The sequence below is a fragment of the Pleurodeles waltl genome, chromosome 4_2 (assembly GCF_031143425.1).
Source record: "Pleurodeles waltl isolate 20211129_DDA chromosome 4_2, aPleWal1.hap1.20221129, whole genome shotgun sequence".
In the NCBI taxonomy this organism is placed as follows: domain Eukaryota; kingdom Metazoa; phylum Chordata; class Amphibia; order Caudata; family Salamandridae; genus Pleurodeles; species Pleurodeles waltl.
Genome location: NC_090443.1, coordinates 511,517,026 through 511,537,494, shown reverse-complemented (window position 1 = coordinate 511,537,494; position 20,469 = coordinate 511,517,026). Strand labels below are relative to the sequence as shown.

Genomic DNA, 20,469 nt, shown 5'->3' with positions numbered 1-20,469 from the left:
CGACTTCTGAGAGCAGACCTGGGGGGTTTAGAGGAGCATGGGGCGCACACGTAGGCACCAAACATACACCCTCAGCGGCACTCGGGGGGCCGGGTGCAAACCAGGCCGTGGGTTTCCAAAGCTCCTCTATGAAGTGACCCCGGGGATCAATCAGATGCTGTAGGCAAGGTCCAGGAGTTTGATTTAGACAAATCGCAGGCTGGAGAGGGAGGAGGGCTGCCTGCTGAATGTAGCTCCACTGGAGGTCAGGTTCTCAAAGGCCTGGGGCTGCGGGTGTAAAGGCTTTTAGGTGTCGGATATTTTCGTCCAGAGCTTTCACAGTCTGGGGAGACCTCTGGATTTCCTCTGCAGGCGTCGTCTTGGAGTGGTGGAGAGGTCAACCCAGAGTGGAAACTTGCTCACAGTTGCCTGGGGACTCTCCCTAGCTGGTTAGGCCACCTGGTCAACAGCCACAGGCATCGGGTGCAGGGTGGTCAGGACTCGTGGATCCTTGGAGGCTCTGGAGTCCCTTGGTTGTTGGTTCTTTGTGGACAGGGTTGCAGTCCTCTAGAGCTTGGCAGAGGTCACTGGTCCCGCTGGATGTGTCGCTTTCTTGTTACAGGATCTTTGAAGCACGAGACAGGCTGGTAGGGATGGGGGCGAGTCAGTTTGTGTCTCCCTTCTTCTCTGCTGGGGGTTCAGCTTAGGAGTCGTCCTTTCTTGTTAGGTCGCCAGGAATCTGGTGAGCTGGGTTCAGGGAGGCCCTTAAATCCTTGATTTAGGGATGTTTCAGGGATCAGCGGGCAGTAGCCAATAGCTACTGTCCCTGAGGGTTGCTACACCCTTCTTGTGCCCACTTACTTTGGGGAGCGGGGGGGGGGGTGTCACCTCAGCTCTAGACACTTAAGAAGTTTTCCCTAATTTTCCCTCTGGACTTGCAGCAAAAAAGTGGGGCTTTGTCTGATGGGGGGAGGGGCGGGGGGGCAACTCTACTAGTTGGAGTGCCCTGGGGAACTGTAACCCAAGGCTTGAGCCTTTGAGGCTCACCTCTAGGTGTTACAGTTCCTGCAGGGGGAGTGTGAAGCACCTCCACCCAGGACAGGCTTTGTTTCTGACCACAGAGAACACAAAGGCACTCACCCCATGTGGTCAGAAACTCGTGTGGCAGTCTGGCACACACCAGTCAGTCTTACAGTAGCAGTTGGGCTAACATACAAGGGCATCTCTAAGATGCCCTCTGTGTGCTTTTTTCACTAAATCCCCCATTGACATCAGTGTGGGTTTGTTGTGCTGAGAAGTTTGATACCAAACTTGCCAGTATTCAGTGAAGCCATTATGGTGCTGTTGAGTTCGTAATGACAAACTCCCAGACCATATACTTAATATGGCTACACTGCATTTACAATGTCTAAGAATGGACTTAGACACTGTAGGGGCATATTGCCTATTTAGAGGGGTGCCATGGCGGCTGACTTTCTCCCCATCAGCACACACCAGCTGCCAAGGCAGTGTACATGTGCTTGGTGAGGGGGGGTCCCCTAGGGTGGCATCATTCATGCTGAAGCCCTTGGGGACCTTCCCTGGCCACAGGGTCCTTGTAACCATGGGTACCTTTTACAAGGGACTTAACTGTGTGCCGGGGCGTGCCAATTGTGGAAAAAAAAGATACATATTTCGGAAAAAAACACTGGTGCTGGGGCCTGGTTAGAAGGATTCCAGCACACTTTCAAAGTTTGCATCAACACTAGGCAAAAAGTGTGTTTGGGTGGGGGGTAGGGGTGGGGCTGGGGGGGGGGGGGGGGGGGGGAATTAGCCATGCCAACAGTGCCACTTTCCTACAGCATGTTTTTGTTCTTTAGAAAAACTCTGCTAATTAGTACAACAGTCAGAAGCTAAACTAATTCTGTGAAAGATGTTGCTTCTACTAAATGGGGAAAGAATACCCCCATCACAAACATGCACATCCAAGAATGAAGAAAGGTTGTTTCCAAGTACAGTATGAGGCAGCAAACAATTTCACAACATTGGTAGAAGAGCATAACACCTACAATTTGGTACAAAACTCAATTTGTGGTGAGTCTGTTTTGAGAAAGGTCAAAAGCTAGAAAAAAAGAATGTCAACTCACACAGTCACTGTTAACAATATCAAAAGCTTTATATGCGGGCCTAAAGTAGATGGTTGGATCCAGCTAGGAGTGCAGATTGCAACTTACTAGAATGCTGCACCCAGTTGGTGAAAAATAAGTTATTTTACAGAGAAGTTGGCCCTGTCCTTGTTGCCCTGTAATAAGTTCCTGTAAGATAGCACCACCACAAATAAATCGCAAAAGTAGATGCAGCACTTTAAGTTGCAGACATAAACACAGAGGTAACCTCAACCTTCTAATCCAAACTGAGAAATACTTGGCTTGGAAAGAAGAATACACTGTCTGGTGCTAGAACTCTTAAGAGTACACTGAATATGGGGTTCCTCAAATGAAAACTGCCTTAGCGTTTAAGTCACCCATGAATGCAAAGTACATCCTGATGGATGGCACACCAGGGTATTTACACAGTAAATGCGCATTAGCTTCAGCCAGACTAATTGAACAATTTTGTTTATTAGACAAGTACAACTGTAATAATTTGAGGGGAAAGGGAAGAAAACGTACCTCGATGAGCCAAGCTCCTAACAACCCAACTGATTAGGATGAGTACCACACATCAACAAAATAAAAGGACATCTTTAAAGCAAGATGTATTTTTAAAACATTTAGGTTGTAGTCTTGGAGGGAGACTGCTAGTGGAAATCAAATTCATAAAACATGGGAAAATGATGTCAAGTGTTTAACGTCACGTACAGCAGGGTTAGATTAAACCACCAAGTACAAACTATCTTCCTGTAGGAGGATGGGCTGTGCACAAAGTGGAGACTATACCTTAGGCAAGATGAAAGACTTACTTTAGTAAAATGTGTGTCCTTAATCTAAATTCCACCATGAACTGTGAGGTGATCACACGTGTGAATAACAAAGGCATTCACCAGGATGGGTAGTCAATATTTTTTTCTATTATCCCAATTGATTTTAGTAGTTCCTAAGTCAATGTTTTCAGTACTGGTTCACCGAGTGGCCAAAGGCTGCTCCTCAATGCCATCTTCAGTTCTTGTACGATATAGTGTGCATTCATTTTGCTTTCTCCTGGGAGGAATGGTTTGGATCTATGAACAAAACAAGGCTTTAGAGCTCAAATTTTAGGTGGACCACCGGGCCAGGAGGTTTCATTCATGACAGGTGGATGATTAAGCTGGAATACATCAACATATCTTGCCCTCGTTGCCGCTCTTCTGTAGTGTATTTGGTGAGATAAGGATGCGTACTGATGGTGTAAGGTTCTACTAATGCAGGTGATGTTAGAGACAATTACAGAATGCTTTACCTAGTAAAGCACCATAGCAATCCTCTCTTAGTTACTTGTGACTCTTCCATGAAGCAATCAGGCTGTCTGGGAAGAACTGCACAAATGCATGAGCTGAGTCCTCGACGTATAGAGCTTGACTTTTCCGGGTTTTACTCTAAGACAATATGAAAAGTTCTTCAACCTTGATCATTTAGTTTGTCTACATAATAAGTAAAGTGTCCAGCATGTGTAGCCCTTAGTGGGCAATTGGCTAAGCCTCTTCAATAATATTAAAACAAACATGACCAACTAATGTGGTGGGCTGAAGGCACATTAGGGGCAAGATTATAGTAGGTGCTACTTTACCAAAAAAAGAAATCGATTCTTAGGAGAAATAAATGCTAGGACATATTTCATGATATTCTCCCATGACATTGCCCATTAAGGACATTTAAAAGAATTAACATTGTGCATAAACACCAAGTGTGAACCTCTTAAGGCTACCTAGTAATCTGGAGTCTGCAGATTTCTTGCAGTGCAAGGCCTAAGGCCACAAACCGTAGGTTCTGGGGCACAATTTGGACTCTGCTTGGTGGAATGCCATAAACGATGCAGCATGTGAAAATCTGTACTAGAAACGTAATCAGCAAGGAGTTTGATCTAAATAACTGGAAATATCAAGATGTGTTTTCTCCTTCAGAAATGAGTAAATAATTCCCCAAAGCCACACATCCAGTATAACAATGCAAGAAAAAAAAAAAAACTAAACAGCTTAATTAACATAATAATTTCAAACCAGCACAGACTTATAAAATGTACAAGCTGCAAGCCCTGACAACTAATCCATATTTTTTAACTCAGGTGTACAGTCTTCTTGGACTGAAGACTTTAAATATTTAATTGGGGTAGTGTTAACTGAATGTCTAATGGAAGCAATACTTTCTCTTCCATCTACTTCCTTTTGATATGTAGCTCATTCTAAAATGTTTAGAACGGCTGCTGTATTTTTTCTGACCTTTTCTAATAGCCTCCATAATTTAGTTTGGTCTTTGTCTCCTTTTACTTGCAGTGGTGCATGTCATTACCATAATCAGTGACGATTGGACAGTATTTTCTGACTTCAGATCCAATTTCAATAAATTATTATGGCCACATATGTTCGACTCCTTTCTAAACTATTTCCTGGTCAGCTGAATATGGATGGATGGATGGATGCAGCATGGGTCCACAGCCAGATAAAATTACTTCAAATGAGACTGCGAAAAAAGGTAGGTACAGGAGGCCTTTTGGCTCATCAACTCCTCAAATACATTGTGGTCCACAGGAGATGAAGGACACTGTTTTAAGGCTGATAGGACCCCTGGTCCAGGATTCAACTGTTCTAGAAAACACAAGTTTGCTCTGGCATCTCTATGGAAGCTGGCTATCTATGTAGGTATCAATGTAAAATGACACTATGCAGATAGTCCAGGTGACCCGGATTGATTTACAGGGTTTAAAGTTATAAGCCCAAATGCTCTCTTTTGGGGTAGTGTGGGTCAGCAGTTGAGGCTTAGCAAAGGGTAGTGCTAAGCAATTGTTGAACACACAGTCAATAAATTAGACACACAAGAAGAAACTTGCGACCAGTGTTTAGAAAAATAGTTACTTTTTTAATAGAATGTTTCAACACCAGAAAACTTCAAAGAAGTATTGTATCAATTTCGCAAGTAAGTGACCAGATCACTCAGATTTGTTTTTATGCAGTAAAGTCCTAAAGCTACTTCTACTGCAATGGGGCCCTTGCAGACGATCAGGGGTGCCCTATAGGTTGTAGGGTGCTAGGTCACAAAAAACAAACCAAAAAAAAAACAGTACAGTTTTATCTGCCCTGCGGCGTCCGGCTGCAGTGGTGCTGGTTGAGTCTGGCACCTTGTGCACTGCACGGCTGGCCACAAGGGGGACTACGTAGAAAGACTGCAAGATGGTGGGGGTACAAGTCTGTGAGCTACCACTCCAAGGGAGATGCTCACAACATGGTGAAGTGCTGGTGGCCCTACAAGGCTTTTTCGAGGAGGCACAGCTGTAGGATGAGTCCGGTTGTCACGATTGTCAGGACGGAAGCAGGTAGGCCAGCATTGTTTTGCACCAAAAGTCCACCAGCAGTCCAGTTCTCGCTTCTTCTGCTTTTCTTTGTCCTCTTCCTCTTGGGTGAGACAAATCTGTTCTTATGGTGTCAAGGGGCAACCTAAATACTCAATTTAGTGGCGTTCAGGGGTGTGTAGAGTATTAGCTGTAAGAAAGCCCCCCTTTTAGGCATGGTTAACCCCCACTTTTTGCCTATTATCTGGTGTGACTTCGACACTGGGTTCCTGCTAATGAGGTACCCAGTGCCAGATCTCTTTCCCTAAATTGTACAGTTGTTTCTCCCAATTGGCACAACCTTTAGCACTCTCTGTAAGTCCCCAGTAATGGTAACCATGGTAGCTAGAGCCTGAAGTACTAAAGAAGGTTTCTAAGGGCTGTGGCACAAATTGTGCCACTCTCAAGTACCTCTCAAAGAGACACAGCGCTGCCATCACAGGCTGCGTGTCTTGGTGCAGACAAAAGTGAAGCATTATCCGTCACCAATCACAGTGTGCCAAGTCCTCTACCACTGCATGTGATATTTGTAAGTCACCCCTACAGCAGGCCTACAGCCCTACGGCAGGGTGCATTATCACATGTGAGGGTGCATGAGCAGATATGTCCCTACTATGTCTGTTGATTCTTAGACCTAGTAAGTGGGCGGGGAAGCCATTTTAAATACATGTGCTGGACAGTGGTCAATACGAGTTCTCCAGCTATATGATGGCTTCTCTGAACATAGCGATGTTTGGCATCAAACCATCACTGAATCCAGTGATGAAATTAATACATGCACACAGAGGGCACCTTGGAGACACCTCCTGAAAACCTACACGACTGTAATTGTGTTGAATGACTGGTCTAGACCAGCACAGCCTCCTAGACAGATTTCTGACCTCCTGAGGTGAGAGCCAGCGCTCTGAGGCCAGGAACAAAGCCTGCTCTGGGAGGAGGTGTTATCACCTCTTCCAGGTAGGGTGGACATTTCAGGGTGGGAAGCTTCACAGGACTAGCTGCCTTTGTTACGAGATTACAGGTCTCTCCAGATGGTGGAGAAGGTCACCCTCCTGTCCTGACCCTACTTGGTGGCAAAACAAGAGAGAAAATTAGTATGATTAGGTGTGCCCACATCATGCCAGTCCCACCCCTAAGGTGGATCAGCTGATGTGGACACCACTTTGGAAATTCCTCCATCCTGTTTTAGACGGAATTTAGCATTCTAGGGCATGGTTATGCCCACTTCCCAGAGAAAGTGGCCCTATAGAGGGTGTGGTCACCCTTAAGGTAGGCAACCAATTGGCTGCTTCCTGACACTTCCCTTAATGTCCCAAATTGAACATTTAGGTGGCAGCCCCTGAATCCAAGAGCTCAGATTTGACAGATCAAGAGAAGGAAGAAGAGTCACTGCCTGGCGAGAGCAGAAGAGCTGTGGACTTTTTGGCGTAAAACCCTGTCTGCCACCCACCTCTCGAAAGAGTGACTTATCCTGCAAAGCTAGAGAACTAACAAAGCCTTAGGTATCCTGCCAGCATCTTGCAAATTGCAGCTGGTCTCCCTTGGAGTAGTGGAGCTACTTCCCTGCAGTTCGCAGGCATAAAAAAAGCAGAGTCCAGTCCACCATCTTGCAGTCACCCGGCTCCGACCAATGCCGCAGACCAGGAGGAGATACCCGTTCTCTGGATTACCAGGATGGTCTCACCACCGAGTTTGATGACACCAGGACCAACCAAAGTCTTGCAGCACCAAATCCCAGAGTACCGGACGTCCTGCACCAAGAGTGAGTCCATTCTGGATTCCCATTGCACCAGGACCAAGCAGCAATCAAGGGACGTCAGCACCACTAAGACCCACTTTGTGAATTGCCTAGCAGTCTTGATTTTGCCCCTGCCAGCTGTTCACCCCTAACCGCGAGGAACAACTTTGCACGCAGAGACCAGCCATCCCATCAATTCTACATCCAAGCCGCCTGGCCCAGATCCAGAGAAACCAGCTTTGCACCTTGCTCTAAAGTGTCTTGCAACCCAAGTACCTGTTTGGGAGTTGTCACCAAGTCCCCCTTTGTAGCTTGTTTCTAGGAAGGCCCTTTTTTATTTTTTTAAGCGCGCCCAGTTACGTCACCAGCACCCTGCTCCCAGTGGAATTCGTGGAGCTGCTGACGAACTGCTGCTAGAACTTTAGACCTTGGGTGGCTACATTTTTAAGCTAGGAAGGTAGCCCAAGAAATCGACTGTATTTACCTTTATGCATTACTGACTTTTCCTCCCATAGGATTTCATTGTACATAAAGGCGCACAGGTTTGAACTCTTTACATATCTGCAAAAATATTAATGAGAGCAGTACTTACTTTCTCTCGTTTATTGCTTTGCACTGCCCTCTGATGAGCCTAACTGCTAGCCCACACTACCATAAAAGAGCGTTAGTATTAACTACTTTTAACTCTGTCAACCAATTGGGGATCCACAGGACTCTCGCCACAGTGTACTTCATTTTAGTGCACCATGTAGAGAGCCTGTGTCCTACAGTAGCCAATGTGCTACGCATACTTGAGGTGACTTACCCCCCTTATATGACCATTTCCTGTGGGTTGGGGGCATAACCCTGTCCCATAATTCCTAGTTCCACCACAAAAAAGAGTTGGAACCTTTCTTTTGTGGAGCATGTCAGGCTGCCCACTTTAGAGGTCTGACTAGCCTCGTAGTGCACCACGCAGATCTGCATAGTTAATATCTCACCTGTCCTGGTGTCAAATGGGCCTCAGAGGAGGGTGCGGAAACTCCCCGGTCTGTGGGAACCTGGGTTCACATGCCAAAGGTTGCAGGGCCTTTGAAGTCCCTGGACTTGGTATGCAGATTCACTAGCCATCCTGCTGGTGGAGGTGATAATACCTTCCTCCAAAGCAGACACTTGTCCTGGTCTCAGATTGCGGGTTCTCACTTCTAGGGGATCAGAAACAGGTCTGTGGTGGCAGGCTGGTCGATATCAGTGAGCCAGCACACTAAAGGTCTGGTAGGTTTCAGGGGGCACCTCTAAGGTGCCCTTTGGGTCCAAGTTACAAAAGTTACTTACCTTCGGTAATGCCTTATCTGGAAGAGATTATATCTGGTCGCAGATTCCTTACCTTTACATTTTTCCCAGGCGGACAAGATCTGGAAGAATTTCTTGCGCTGTACCCCTGCATGCCAGTAAGTGCCGTCAATCATCAGCATTGTCTGCAGCAGATGTGTCAGGGGTCCTATATAGGTATCACCCAGGCATGCGGACAACAGTTTTGGTTATCAACTTTTCAGGGCAGAAGCGCAGAGCCATGAAGATCACAGACTACTGGTGAGTCAAAACTAAGGCCCTGAAACGGAAGTCCCTGCCCTTAGAACTCAGTTCTCAGAGCTTGGAAGATGGGCTGGACGGTGAGGAATCTGCAGCTAGATATAGGCTCTGCCAGGTAAGGCGTTCCCAAAGGTAAGTAACTTTTCCATCTAGACTTCTAGTTGCATATTTGTTACCTTTGAATAGATACCCAAGAATACCATCACCGGAGGTGGGTCTGCGAACCACGTTCAGACTAGAAAGCCCTGCATGACCGAACAGGAAAAGTGTTCATCACTACAGACCCGACCGTCCAGGTGTAGGAAGCTGGCCTTGGATGCGGTGGGTACCTGGAGGTACTTACACACCTTATACCAGGTCCAGCTATCCCCTATTAGTGTAGGCAGTGTCTAGAAGCCAGGATCTCTAGAGGTAGCTGTGGATGAGCAGCCAAGGTTTATCTAGGAGACATTCAAAGTTCATGTAAATACCACTGTAATCACACCGCATTTACAAGAAAGAAAACACAAAGTGTTACAAAAATAAAGGTACTTTATTTTAGTGACAATACCATAAGGTACTAGAGAGGCAACCCTCAAAAAGGAGGTAAGTAACATACAAATATATACACATGAGACCTGTGGAAGAAGTTCAGATGAGTCCAGGGGGAGTAGAAGCTACTACCCACCCAGCTGTGGATGAAGGAGTTGGTCGACAATGATGTGACAGTCAGCAATGAAGCCCTGGAGTCGGTGAAGAGTTCCTGAAGGATGGAGACATCCTGCGTTGGAAGAGTGGGTGTTGGTGCAGGAAATACACCGACAAGCCATAGCAAAGGCAAAGGCTGCAGTTGGCAAAAAGTGAAGCAAGGCCCAGGAGGACTCAATCCAGGAGGGGGCAACAGAGGGGACCCTGAACACCACAGAGAGCCCACAGGAGAAAAGGCAGCACCTGCAAGATGTCCCACAGGATGGGGGACACAGGAGTCACAGAAGGGCCCACACAGCACGACTGAAGAAGGGTCCCACGCTGCAGGAGAACTACGCAGAGAACTGTGCATCACAGGAAGGAATGCTGGGGGCTGGAGGTACATGTTGCCAGAAGATTCCTTGGAGGAGACGCAAACAAGCCTTGGCAGCTGCAAGAGACGCGGTGCACGGAGTACTAACCTGTGTGGGAAAGCAAGTGCTTAACTCCACCATAGTTGGACAGCTGGCAGAGGGCCAAGAGGACTGCTCCGCACCACCACCTGTGATGCAGTTATCCACGCAGCTCAGGATGAGAGGAGATCCAGGCAGCCGGTCGTCGTTGCAATGCAGGAGATTCCTGTGCAGACCGAAGGCTTGCCGCTCTCAGAGGGTGCACAGCTGGGGAAATGTTTCAGAAGCTGGAAGGAGCCATGGCAACAATGTTGCAAGGAGATTCTTCTTCGTGGACACAGATTGTAGGTTCCTGGCAGGTCGAGTCACGGTTCCAGTGGCTAGAAGTCAAAGTAACGTTGCAGAGGAGTTGTGCTGGAAGGTTGCAGGCAGAATCTGAGGACCCACCCAAGTGAGACCTAAATAGCCCTGAAAGGGGGAATGATCACCTAGCCGGGTGAGCACCTACAAGGAGGGGGCACTGCCGTCACCTGGCTGGCCTGGCCACTCAGGTGCTCCCAGAGGTCCCTGCTAACCTTGGATTCAAGATGGCAGAACCCAGAGACCCTCTGGAGGAGTTCGGAGCACCACCCTTGGGGTGGTGATGGACAGAGGAGTGGTCACTCCCCTTTCCATTGTCCAGTTTCACGCCAGAGCAGGGACTAGAGGTCCCTGAGCCAGTGTAGACTGGTTTATGAAAGGAGGACACCAAATGTGCCCTTCAAAGAATACCAATGGCTTGGGGAGTCTATCCCTCCCAAGCCATGTTACATCTATTTCCAAAGGGAGAGGATGTTACCCCCCCATACCCCTCCCCCCCCCCCCCCCCAATCTCCCAAAGGTAATCCTTTGTTCTGCCTTACTTGGCTTGAGCTGTTAAACCTGCCTGATGGGTGGCAGCTGCAGCTTGGGCTGCCTGGAAAGCCCTGGAAGGCTGGTACGAGCAATGCTGGGGGTCCTCTAAGGAGCTCCCAGAGGGCATGGAATCATACTTCCAAGACTGTCAACAGTATTGGGGTATGATTCAGACATGTTTCATACCAAACATGCCTAGGTTCGGAGTTACCATTATGTAGCTGGACATAGGTTGTGACCTCTGTCCAGTACAAGCATAGAATGGCGTCCTAGCACTCACGAAGTCCAGGAAAATGGAACTGACTTCGTGGGGGTACCTCTGCTAGTGCAGGGGTGCCCTCACACAGGTACTTGAACCCTGCCCTCTGGGCTAGGAGGGTCTGCCATAGGGGTGACTTACAGTGGCCTGGTGCAGTGAGCTGTAGTGAAAAGGATGCATGCACCCTTTCACGCAGGCTGCAAGGGCAGGCCTGCAGAAAGGTGTGAATGGGCTCCCCATGCGTGGCATAATACATGCTGCAGCCCATGGGGATCCCCTGGTACCCCAATACCCTGTGTATCTAGGTACCATATACTAGGGACTTACATAGGGGCCCAAGTATGCCAAATGTGGTGTGTAAAAACAAAGTTAGAAGGGAGAGAGCATAATCACTGGGGCCCTGGTTAGCAAGATCCCAGTGAACAGTCAAACACACTGACAAACAGGCAAAAAGTGGGATAACAATGTTAAAAAGAGGCTACTTTCCTACACCAAGCAGTAGCCTTTGGTAAACGTGTGCAGAGATGCCCACATTGCCATCTGAAAGATGTCAAGGACTGGAACTCCACGTGCTAACGCAGTAGTCACAGCTTTAGGTTGGGTAGAATGAACACAAAAAAACTCAGGGGTTGCTTTTTGGCCAGTGTGTAGCAGATCTTAATGCAGAGTATGACCCATCTGGAGATGGTCCGCTTTGCTTTGCCTGACCTTTCTTCGCACCAACATATCACACAAAGAGTTGGTCATCCACCCGGAACTCTTAGCTATGATCAAGGTAGAATGCCAACACTCTTTTTTTATCCCAGGCAGTGGAGTCTCTCCTCTTCCTTAGAATGATGTGGGAGTGCATAAAAAGTAGGCAAGGTGATGGTATGCCTACATGAAAGAGCATGACCACTTTTGGCAGAAAAGAGGCCGTAGAGGGAAGGACCATTTTGCCAGGATAGATAGAAAGGTAGGACGGCTTAGATGACGATGCCCGCAGCTCATTCACCCTGAGGGCAGATGTGATCCCCACAAGGAAGGCAGTTTTCAATGTGAGAAATCTGAGAGGCCAATTGATGAGAGGTTTGAAAGGAGCACACATCAGAAATGTCAAAACCAAATTCAGATCCCATTGGGGGCATAATGAACAGGGATGGAGGAAAAAGCGGTGTCCAATAAAGATTTTAAAAAAACAGACAAATATCCCTTAATAGTGTCCAGAGCAGAGACCTACTGGGCAACAGAAATGATAAACAGGACCTCGCAGATGGGCAGAAAGGAGGCAAAAGACTCCTCTGTGCACCATGTCAAAAATGTATTCTAAGAGGCGTATACCTTTTTGGTGGAGTGATGCCTGTCTGCCGCAATGACATTACAGACTTCCGGAGGAAGGTCACAAGCTATAAACTGTCGCCGCTCAATGTCCATGCAAGGAGGCAAAGAGTTGACAGGTTTGAGTAAAGAACCCTCCGCTGGGTAGGAGAGATATTGGGGGGGGGGGTTGAAGAGTACAGGAAGCCTGAAATCCACTCAAGATGAAGAGTCTCTGAGCGATTGCCACCTTGGAAATTCCAAAGCGCAATACTGCTGACATTGCGTGTTCTCTTGCTAGGTGAACAGATCTAACCAAGGCTCTCCCCACTGCTGAAAGAGTCCTTGTGCCACCTCTGAATGGAGACGCCACTCATGATCCGCTAGGCATTGGTGGCGGAGTTTGTACACCCTGGCGTTCATAGAACCTACAAGGTGTTGAACCATCACTGATATGCCCTTCTGTTCCAGACACATCCAGAGATGCAGGGCCTCTTGACAAAAGGGTCCACTATCCCACCCTGTCCTGCTTGTTGCAGTACCACATGAGGGTGGTGTTGTCTGAACACCTGCACCAACTTCCCGTTGACAGAGAAGAAATGCTTTCAATGCAAGCCGGATTGCACTGAGCTCCAGCAAGTGATTGTTCTCTGGCAGAATCTTGACTTCACGAGTCCTCTGATCTCCATCTCTCCCATATCGCCACCCCATCCCAGGAGTGACGCATGTGTCACCACTGTTAAATCTGGTTGGGGAAGGGAGAGGGGTCTGCCTGTCACCCAATCACCGTCCCTCAGCCAACACTGCAGGTCTTTTGCAGTTACCTCCAAGATCTGGACCATGTCTGAGAGATTTCCCTGATGCTGCGCCCACTGAAACTTCATTTCCACTGCAGAATCCCCATATGCCATCTGGCATGATTTACAAGGAGGATAGAGGCTGAAACATCAGTATCATAACCTGAATATCCTAGACTTCTTTTTGGGAATCAGAAAGCAGCAGGAACAACAACCACTGCATATTTCTGATAACAGAGCCATCTCTATTGCTCCCTTGACCAAGAGTGCTCTAACTTCCTCTCACAGCAAAGAAAGATTATCCTGCACCAGCAGTTCTTATCTTGGTGGTATAGGAGGAAAGAATGATTGGAAAGGGAGGGAGTAGCCTCTTCAAATGATCTGCAGACCCATTTGTCTAATGTAAAGGAATCTCACTCCAACTGGGCAGTCATGGTCTAGCAGAACCAGACTAGGTAGCACTTAGGGGCCGCAGCTCCCAGGGGGTTGGTGGTGCACTGCTTCTGGCTATCAGACCCACCAGGTCAGAATCCACCTCGTCCATTCCCTTGCATAGCTTGAGGAGCTTGTGCAGGATGGTGGCTGGCAAAGGGTTGGTGCGGTGGTACGCCTCTTCAGTAATCACGAAAGAGCAGGCTGGGGATGTGGGGTCACAGAGGCCCAATGACTTGGCCATAGCCTGTGAGTCCTTAAAGCACTCCAGTACTGTCTGCCTTCTCTCCGAAAAGATGAGTCCAATCGAAGGGCATGTGCAGGAGGTTGGCCTGGACATCCCCAGAAAAGCCAGATGCTCTCAGCCAGGGATGACACCTCCAAGCCACTGTTGAAACCGTTCTACCCAGCAAGTCAGTTGTATCCAAACCACATCTAATGGTGAACTCTGCTGCATCTCTACCGTCCTTCACTACTTAGGATGGCCTGGGCCTCCACCGGAACCGGTGGCAGCACTTGTGCAACCATATCCCACACGTACTGGCAAGAACAGCCCAAACAGCATGCAGTGTTCACCAACTGTAATGCTAGGCTAGTGGCAGAAAACCTTGTCTTGCCTAAAGTATCCAGCCTCTTGGGAGTTCCCGTTCTGGGGAGCAGCATGCGAACCTTCAGGTGGCTACTTCTAGGCCAGTGCACAGCAGATTTCAATGCAAAGTACGAGCCATTGGGAGATGGTCCACCTCTGCACTGCCTGACCTTTCTTCGCACCCCACCTAAAAGACAAAGTTGATCATTCACTCGGTACTCTTTTGTACGATCAAGTTAGGACGCCAACGCTCTTTTTGGGTCCGGGGCGTGGAGTCCCGCCTCTTCCTGAGAAGGATGTAGGGGTCCGTAAAAAAATAGGTAAGGTGACAGATTGGTCTACATGAAAGGGTATAACCACTTTTGGCTAAAAGGAAGCCCTAGTGCAAAGCACCACATTGTTAGGCTAGATGGAAAGGTAGGGAACTTAGATGGCCATGCCTGCGCAGCTCACTCACCCTGCGGGCAGATGCAATGGCCACAAGGAAGGCTGTTTTTAAGGTGAGAAGCCTGACAGCACAATTGTGGAGTGGCTGAAAAACGCACATCAGGAATGTCAGAACTAAATTCAAATTCCATTGTGGCAAAATGAATGCAGTTGGAGGAAACATAAGTAAAACCGTATACGAACCTAGTAACAATAGGAGACTTCAGGGTTGATCATGCAACCTCAAAAACACAGAGATAGCAGATAAATCAACTTTGAAAGTGCCCATAGCATAGCCCTTCTGGGCCAGAGAAAGGATAAACAGGACCTCGGAGAAAGGGGGTTAACAGACTGGTCTCTGCATTATGCCACAACTTTATTCGAATGACAGGCATATACCATTTTGGTGGAGGAACGCCTGACTGCCAAGATTACGTTAGACTTTGGGCAGAAGTTCAATAGGTGTCAGATGTTGCCACTCAATCTCCATACAAGAAGGCGGAGGCTGGACAGCTTCGGGTGGAGAAGCCTCCCCTGCTGCTGCGACAGAAAATCCTCTTTAGATGATCAATGGACATGCTCAGAAGCTCAGGATACCAGACTCTCTCCGTGCCCAGTCCGAGGCCACAAGGATGACTTGGGCCCAGTTGTTCTTGATCTTCTTGAAGTCCCTGGGCAGGAGTGGTATGGGAGGAAAGGTGTACAGGAGGCCTGAGTTGCACTCAAGGCAAAAAGCGTCACCAAATGATTGCCGCCTTGGAAATTCCAACAAGCAATACTGCTGAAAGTGCGCATTCTCTGCAGAGGCGAACAGATATAACCAAGGCTCTCCTGAATGCTGAAAGAGACCTTGCGCCACCACCAGATGGCGACATCATTCATGATCAGCTAAGCATTGTTGGCCAAGGTTGTTTACTCCGGCATTCAGAGAGCCTGCCAGATGCTGAACCACCAGGGAAAAGCCCTATTTCAGCCACATCCAGGGGCGCCCTCCTCTTGACAAAGGGTTCTCGGCCACACCTCGCCCTCCTTGTTGCAGTAACACATAGCCATGGTGTTGACCATGGACACCTGCACTACCTTTCCCTTGAGAGAGGGAAGAAATGCTTTCAATGCTAGTCTGATCACATGGAGCTCCATCAGGTTGATGTGCATTCCAGAGTCTGCCGGAGACGAGATGCCTCTTATCACTGCCTCGCTCAGATGGGCTCCCCAGACCAGTAGTGGCACATCTGTCACTACTGTCCTATCTAGTTCGGAAAAGGCACGGAATTTGCCTCTGACTCAATCACGGTTTGTTCACCACCACTGCAGATCTTGCGCAGTTCCCTCTGACATCTGGACCATGTTGGAGATTCCCCTGATGCTGCGCCCACTTAAAATTCAGGTCCCACGGCTCATATACCATCTGGCATGTGTTGCTAGCAGGATGCCATGAGGCCAGCAGCCTCAGTCATTCTCATCAAAATCTAGGGGACAGGCTGAAGCATCAGTCTCTTAGCCTGAATATCCTAGACTGAAAGTGCACTGTGTCCCAAACATCTCCGATGAAATGGAGCATCTAAGAGGGAGTCAGGAGTGACTGACAAGTTTATAGTGAACCTCAGAAAATGCAGGAGGTCCGCATTAGTGTGGAGGTGGGAGACGACAGCCTGGGGCGAAATTGCCTTCAAATGCCAGTCATCGAAATAGGGAAAGACTGAAACCCCTGAACCGTGCAGATAAGCTGCAACCAGCACCATCACCTTTGTGAACAACTGAAGAGTACTGGTAAGGCCAAAGGGAGCACAATCAACTAAAAGTGCTCATGGCCCACTGTGAACCACAATTAACACCCGTAGGCAGGCAGGATGGGGATATGGAAATAAGTGTCCTGCAAGTCCAAGACCATCATCCAGTCTCCTAGGCTAGGGCAGATAGAACATGAGCCAGAGTCAGCATTTTGAGCTTCTCCTTCCTGAGTAAGAGATTGAAATTCTGAAGGTCTATGATAGGGTGGAGGCCCTTGTCCTTTTTGGGTACCAAAAAGTAGCGGAAATAGCAACCACAACCTACTTCTGGCACAGAAACCCTCTCTATGGATCCCTTGACCAAGAGGCATAACTTCTGCTTGGAGAAGTGCTAAGTGAGCCTCTGTCGTCCACTAGCAGGATAGTGGAATGGATGGAAGGATGGGCTGGAAGGGAATGGAGCCTGCCTCTGACTGGGTGGAGGAAAGTGCCCTCTTTCTTGGCATGGTTACCCCCATTTCCTGCCTGCAGTGTGTTTGACTGTGTTCACTGAGATCCTGCTAACTAGGACACCAGAGAGTATGCTCTCCTCTGGTTGCTAGTAACCTTTTTCTTCCCACAATTGGCATACTGGTGCCCCAAAGTCAGTCCCTAGTATATGGTATCTAGGTACCCAAGGAATTGGAATTCCAGGGGATCCCCATTGGCTGCAGCAGTTATTCTGCCACTCATAGGGAGCCCATGCAAAGGGTTCTGCAGGCCTGCCATTGCTGCCTGCCTGAAACGCAGCAGGTCAATGCACCAGGTCATTATAAGTCACCCGTATGGTAGGCCCTCTCAGACGAGTGGGAAGAGTGCAGGTACTTGTGTGTGAGGGTACCCCTGCACTAGCAGAGGTGCCCCCACAAACTCCAGATCCATTTTCCTGGACTTTGTGAGTGCAGGGACACCATTTTACGCATGTACTGGACATAGGTCACTAATGTCCAGCTACATAATGGTAACTCCATACCTGGGCATGTTTGTTATCAAACATGTTAGACTCGTACCCTAATACTGTTGCAAGTATTGTAAAGGATTCCATGCAATCTGGGGGCTCCTTAGAGGACCCCCAGCATTGCTACCACCAGTCCTTCAGGGTTTTCCATCAGTCAAGCTGCTGCCATCCCTCAGACAGGTTTCTGCTCTCCTGCTGCTTGATCTGATCAAGAAGGCATAACAAAGGATTTCCTTTGGGAGAGGAAGGTAACCTCACCGTTTGGAAATAGGTGTGATCGGCTTAGGAGGGGTAGCCTCCCCAAGCCACTGGTTTGCTTTGAAGGGCACATTTGGTGCCCTCTGTGCATAAACAGTCCACACCGGTTCAGGGACCCCTAGTCCCTGCTCTAGCGCGAAACCGGACAATGGAAAGGGGAGTGACCAATCCCTTGTCTGTCACCACCCCAGGGATGGTGCCCAGAGCTCCTCCAGAGGGTCCCTGGGTTCTGCCATCTTGTTTCAAGGTTGGCAGGGAACTCTGGGAGAATCTGAGTGGCCAGTCCAGACAGGTGATGTCAGAGCCCCCTCCTGATGGGTGCTTACCTGTTAGGTGACCAATCCCCCTTTAAGGGCTATTTAGGGTCTCTCTCTTGGGTGAGTCCTCAGATTCAGCTTGCAAGATTCCAGAAGGAGTCCTCTGCAACCTTCACTTCGACATCTGGCCTCCGGAACTGCGACTGGAAACTCCAGGACCCGGCAAGCTGCTTTCAAGAAGGAAGGACTCTTCAGCAACATTGTTTCCAGGGCTCCTGCCAGCTTAGCAACAATTTCCTTGCTGTGCATCCTCAGAAGACTGCAACTCTTCAGTCTGCACAAGAAGAAGGAATCTCCCTTGGAGTGGAGTCACTCTCTTGCAACTGCAGGCACCTACGGCAAACGATGATCGGCTGCGTGGATTCCCTCTCCTGCTGAGCTGTGTAGATCCTGCATCACTGGTGGCCCAGAGTAGTCCTCATGGTCCTCTCTGCCAGCTGTCCAACTTTGGTGGAGGTAAGCCTTTGCCTCCCTACGCAGGACAGTACCCAGTGTACTGCGTCTCTTGCAGCTATCAAGGCTTGTTTGCATCTCATCCAACAGATCTTCAGGAGATGTGTAGCTCCAGCCCCCAGCACTGCAGAGTGCAGCCTCCTGAGTGGTTCTCCTGTGGCATGGGATCCTCATTTGTAGTGCTATGTGGGCTTCTTCTGCGACTCGTGACCCAGTCCCGTGGGATTCTGGAGGATGCTGCCTCTGCTCCTGTGTACTCTCTGCAACGCTTCGGGTCCCCTGGGACTCCCCCTCCTGGGTTGAGACCTTCTGGGCCTAGGTGATCCCTGGCCGCACCTCTTTTCCACTACCTACGAGTTTGCCTTTGCCAAGGCTTGTTGGTGGAATTCCTCCACCAACACCAGCCTGCAATCTTCCTTCCAACATGGGGCTTCATCTGCATCCATCAGGAACTCTTTGCTGGCTCCAGGTCTGTAGTATTGACCTGTTCTTCATCAATGTCGACCAACTCCTTCATCCACAGCTGGGTGGGTAGTAGCTCCTACTCCTCTTGGACTTCACTGTGACTCTTGGACTTGGTCCACTCTCGCCACAGGTCTTTCTTCAGGAATCCACCACTGGTTTTTCTGCAGTCATCTATGAGGGTCTTTTCCTCCATTTGGGTGGTTTGGGGAAAATCCACTAATTTACTCCTGCATTCCTGGTCGCTGGGGGGTACTGTGTTACTTACCTCTGTGGTTTTCTAGTACTCCCAACTCACCTCTACACATTTTACTTACCAAGGTGGGGGTACCTTGTTCACATTCCATTTTTTGTTTTTAGTATATGGTTTGTGCTCCCCCCTAGGGTCACTATTGGTTATTACTATTTGCACTGTTTTCTAACCTTTTCTATGCCCATTTCTGATTGCTAGTTTATATATTTAGTATATTACCTCCTATTGGTGGGTTGCCCTTCTAGTATTTTGTGGTGATTTGTTCCAATAATAAAGGAACTTTTTTTTTGTACAACTGAGTGTTTTCTTTCTTGTGTGTAAGTGTTGTGTGACTACAGTGGTATTGCATGAGCTTTGCATGTCTCCTAGATAAGCCTTGGCTGCTCATCCTCAGCTACCTCGAAAGAGCCTGGCTTCTAGACACTGCCTACACTTCACTAAGAGGGAACACCTGGACCTGGTAGAAAGGTGTAAGTACCATAGGTACCCACCACACACCAGGCCACCTTCATACAATGGGGTTTGGAGGCAGCGGAGGGTGGGGAGGACGCAATGTGTTTCGGCGCTCCTTCCGGAGCCACAAAAGGGGTGAAAAGGAGATCAAGGGGTTGCCGCAAGGCCCACGGACCTGGCCATAGAACAACAATCCTTGAAGCGCTCAAGCACATAGTCTGCTTTTTCTCTGAAGATACGGGTGCCATCAAAGGGTATGTCCATAAGATAGGCTTGAACATCCCCCAAAAAGCCAGGTGTCTTCAACCAGGTTTGGCGTGCAAGGGCCACTGCTGATGAAACTACTCTGCGCAATGAGTGTTGTGTCCATTCCAGCTCGGATCGTGAACCTTGTGGTCTCTCTATAGGACGCCGGCTCTCTATATGGTGCACTAAAAAGAAGTACACTGTGAAGAGAGTCCAGAGGATCCCCAATTGGTTGGCAGGCAAAAGAAGAGAATACTCTAATTTTTTGATAGTGTGGGTGAGCAGTTAGGCTTGTCAGAGGGCAGTACAAAGCATTTGTTGTACTCACAAGGCAATAAACGAGGCACACTCAAAGAAACAAATCTGAGACCAACTTAAAAAAATAACAACCCTTTTTATGTTTTGAAACCAAGAACTTCGTAAAAGATTAAGTATTTCTTTAGTTACTTCCTACAGGTAAGTAAAGAGTTCAAACCTGTGCGCCTTCACACACAATGCAATCCTATAAGAGGAAACGTCAATGCACAAAGGTAAGTACAGTCAGTTTCTGTGGGTTCAACTTCTGGGTTTAGAGAAGTAGGGGACAAAAGGTCCAAAGTAGTAGCAGCAGCTCACCAGGAGCTCTGCGAATACAACTGGTAGCAGTGCGCTGGTGAGGTTGTAGCTGGGTGTGCAACGAAGAAAGGGGGAGGGGGGGGGGGGAGGGAGGGACCTAGAAACAGACTGCAAAGGGGGACTTC

At 48.5% G+C, this 20,469-nt stretch overlaps 1 protein-coding gene across 3 annotated transcripts in view; it reads right to left on the bottom strand.

Moving 5' to 3' along the window:
• TPR (translocated promoter region, nuclear basket protein) overlaps window positions 1–20,469 on the bottom strand; it is a 920,136-nt gene that overhangs the window by 181,692 nt on the left and 717,975 nt on the right. The window lies entirely within an intron of this gene.